Source organism: Mastomys coucha, unplaced genomic scaffold (genome assembly GCF_008632895.1).
Source record: "Mastomys coucha isolate ucsf_1 unplaced genomic scaffold, UCSF_Mcou_1 pScaffold15, whole genome shotgun sequence".
Taxonomy (NCBI): Eukaryota; Metazoa; Chordata; class Mammalia; order Rodentia; family Muridae; genus Mastomys; species Mastomys coucha.
This window is the reverse complement of record NW_022196897.1, coordinates 117,747,726-117,751,692: the sequence shown is the minus strand read 5'-3', so window position 1 is coordinate 117,751,692 and position 3,967 is coordinate 117,747,726. Positions and strand designations below refer to the sequence as shown.

The window sequence follows — 3,967 nt, the reverse complement described above, 5'->3', positions numbered from 1 at the left end:
TAGATGGTAGGTAGATGTTTGATTGGTTGATTGGTTGATTTTGTTGGAGAGGGGAACACAGCAGGATCCTGGATGAGTCTATGTGTCCCGTGTGCATGAAGGTATCTGAGGAGGCCAGAAGAGAACATGAGACCCTCTGGAACTGGAGTCACAGGTGGCTGGGAACCAACTGATGTGGGCACTGTGGAGTAAATCCAATATGCTGGAAGAGTAGCGAGCACTCCTAACTGTTAAGCCATCTCTCATGCCCTAATTTATATATTTTTAAGAATTCTTTCTGGGCAGGGGTGGAGTATACCTTTAATCACAGCACTTGGTGGGCAGAGGCAGGTGGATCTCTGTGAGTTCAAGGCCAGGCTAGTTTACAAAGAGAGTTCCAGGACAGCCAGGGCTACATAGAGAGACCCTGTCTCGAAAAACAAACAAATGAATTCTCATTTCTCCGTTCTCATTGTCCATCTCAGAGCCGGCTGACCTGTGGGCTTTCAGACCATGGGCAACCTTTAGCACATCTTCCTTATCGTGAAGCCAGATAGGCATGCAGTGAGCCTTGGTGGGCCCGATCACCAAATGCTTTGAGCAGAAGGGGTTCTGCCTGGTGGCCATGAAGTTCCTTCGTGCTTCTGAAGAATACCTGAAGCAACATTGCACTGACCTGAAAAACTGTCTTTTTTCCTCTGCATCTGTGAGGTACGTGAACTGTGGCGGCCATGGATGGGAGGGGCTCAGTGTGGTGAAAGTAGGCCTCAGCTCGTGATGCTGGGAGCAACCAATCCAGCTGATTCTAGGCCACGTACCACGCCCACTAAAGTTGCTCCTCTCCATGAATAAACTCAGGTGTTGATCTTGTTAGAAGGCAGATACTGGCTTGAGACCAGGGTGGGACCGGAGGTTCTGCAGTCCCATCAAACACGAGAAGTGCGGCTGTAGCTTCCAGGGGCCCTTTCCTAGATGCAGTGTTCTAGAAAACTCTGCCCAGGCGTCCAAAAGTAGAAGTGTGTCCTGCTCACTGAGTGTGAGATACAGCTAGGGAGTTACATAGGCCAGCACCTGTGGTTTCCCTGCCTATTTTAGGACTTGTTAGAAGCCTGCCCTGGCCTAAAAACCTTCTTTCATCTCTCCCTGGCTGCTGCTAGTGGATTTTTTAAAATCTCCCCTTTTTAAACCTCCCCCCTGACTACCTTTTTATCACCCAGGTTTACTTTCAGTTTTTATCTTTTCAGCCTTTGTAAAGTTCACACTTCTGCCTCTCGTGTTCATCTTAAAAATTCTTCGCCTGCTTTGGAAATGTTTAAGCTCTAGTTTTATCCTGCCTTTCTCTTTCCTGCCTTCTATGCCTTCCATGCAAATGACAGTTGTTTGCCCTTCTTAATTTTATGGATCCAGCACTGTTTCCAATCCGTTTACATAATCTTTCCCCATCCCTCCCCCTCATCTATTTTTGTGTTATTTCCTTTCCAAATTTTTGTAACCCTGGATAGCCTGAAACTCACTATGCAGAATAGGCTAACCAGCCTCTACTTGCCTCTGCCTCCCAAGTGCTGGGATCAAAGGGATATACCACCCAACAAGGCCTGTTTTCCCAACACCCTTGATATGATCCTCATTAGTGTAATTCGCTGATTAAGTTACTCACAAAGTCACAGTGTGGCTGAGGCAGTTGAATAGGTATGGCCTCTATAGACTCATGTGTTTGAATGCTTGGCCACAGGGAGAGTCATTATTAGAAGGCATGGCCTTGGTGGAGGAAGTGTATCACTGTAGAGATGGGTGAGGTCACATGCTCAAACTATACGCAACGTAGCACACAGTCGCTTCTGCTTCCTGAGAGTCAAGCTGTACAACTCTCAGCTGTAAAAGTTAAGCCTGGGCTCTTCTCCCATCCCTGTGCTCCCAGAAATAAGACTCAGACTCAAAATATATTTACAAATACCTTCGCCATATAGCTAGGCTCTTCTCTGACAGGAATCATAATTTAAGATAACCCACTTATTTTAATCTATATTTTGCCACGTGGTTGGTTACCTATGTTCAAGTACCATGAATCCATTTCCTCACATCTTCCCAGGCGGATCTCCTGCCTATCACTTAATCCCAGAATTTTTTTTAGCCTCCCTACTGTTCCACCTTCTATTTCCTGCCTAAGCTATATGCCGTAGGCTTTTAATTGACAGGTGATGCATCCATACAATACACAAGGGATTCTTTCTACACCCAACTCCTTCTCCAGCACCATGTCTGTCTGCACATGGCCATGTTTTCCACCATGATGATGGACTAAACCACTCAATCTGTAAGCCAGCCCTAATGATATGTTTTTCTTTACAAGAGTTGCTATGGTCATGGTATTTCTTCACAGTAATAAAAACCTTAACTGAGACAGTGGCCTCTTAGAAGCCTGTCTTGTCCAGAAGACCTTTAAGTGCCCAGAGAAGATACAGGAATGGGCAATAAGCACATGAAACATGAAACAATGCTGTCTTAGTTGGGGCTTTACTGCTATGAACAACAACACTTATAAGGACAGCATTTAATTGGGGCTGGCTTACAGGTTCAGAGGTTCAGTCCATTATCCTCAAGGAAGGAACATGGCAACATCCAGGCAGGCATGGTGCTGGAGGAGCTGAGAGTTCTACATCTTCATCTGAAGGCAGCTAGGAGAAGACTGGCTTCCAGGCAGCTAGGACAAGGTGCATTGAAGCCCACGCCCACAGTGACTTGCTTTCTCCAACAAGGCCACACCTACTCCGACAAGAGGGCACCTCCTAATTGGCCACTCCCTGGGCCAAGCATATTCAAACCACCACAAATGCTAATGTGACTAACCATGCAGGGAGCACAAGCCCATACCACCAACCGGGGGTTCCATGCCCATTAGGAAGACAGAAAGAAGAAAAGAAACACAAACACAAGCAAGGGCTGGGGAAGCTGGGGAAGCTGATGTCTGATGACTGGGAGTGGGAAGATGTGATGTAGCCAGTATGGAAAGTGTGGAAGCACCTCAAGCTCTTCAGAGCACCTTTCCCTGTGTTAGTGACTGAGCAAGGCAGGTATCTCCATTTAAAGCTCTATGGTGCAAACTGAGCATGCACAGAGGTATTTCTGTCCACCACTTTTATTTTTTACACATGTGCTTCATGACTTTGAGCTAAGAGTACCCAAATATCCCATGTACTGTCTCCTTTTTTTAAACTGTAACCTTGCAGCTTGAGAGATGGCTCAGCATTTAAGAGCACTGGCTCCTCTTCCAGAGAATCTGTGTTCAAGTCCCAGTACCCACATGGTGGTTTCCAAACTCCTGTAACTTCAGTGCCAAGGGATCCCTTCTGGCCTCTGGAGCATGGTATACACAAACATACATGCAGACAAAACACTCATATACATAAAAAGAAATAAAATGTTCTTTAAAAAGAATGAGTATACATGCAATCCAAAATTTATATATTGAAATGTTGAAGGAGTTATTCAAATGAACTCTTAAATTCAAAGAAAAAATTAAAGCCAAGTGGTGGTGGCGCACACCTTTAATCCCAGCACTTGGGAGGCAGAAGCAGGTGGATTTCTGAGTTCGAGGCCAGCCTGGTCTACAGAGTGAGTTCCAGGACAGCCAGGGCTACACAGAGAAACCCTGTCTTGAAAAACCAAAAATAATAATAATAATAATAATAATAATAATAATAATAATAATAATAATAATAATAAAGAAAAAGAAAAAGAAAAAAGAAAAAATTAAAAGTTTCAATAACTTAATACAGAACAATAGGGAATCATTACTCAATAGTCCATACTCCGATAGCTGATTAGTAAAGTGGGGGAAAAAGACATTGAAATAATCCATCAAAAATCAACTTTGAGGGCCAGGCAGTGGTGTCACACGCCTTTAATCCCAGCACTTAGGAGGCAGAGACAGTGAATTTCTGAGTTCAAGGCCATCCTAGTCTACAAAGTGAGTTCCAGGACGGTCAGG

General features: G+C 44.6%; 1 long non-coding RNA gene across 1 annotated transcript in view; it reads left to right on the top strand.

Moving 5' to 3' along the window:
• Positions 1–540: 540 nt before the first annotated feature.
• The window catches only part of LOC116092370, a 23,943-nt gene continuing 20,516 nt past the window's right edge, over positions 541–3,967 (top strand). The window contains exon 1 of the long non-coding RNA XR_004119223.1: positions 541–690. This is a non-coding gene — a long non-coding RNA (uncharacterized LOC116092370). The remainder of the gene's footprint in view (positions 691–3,967) is intronic.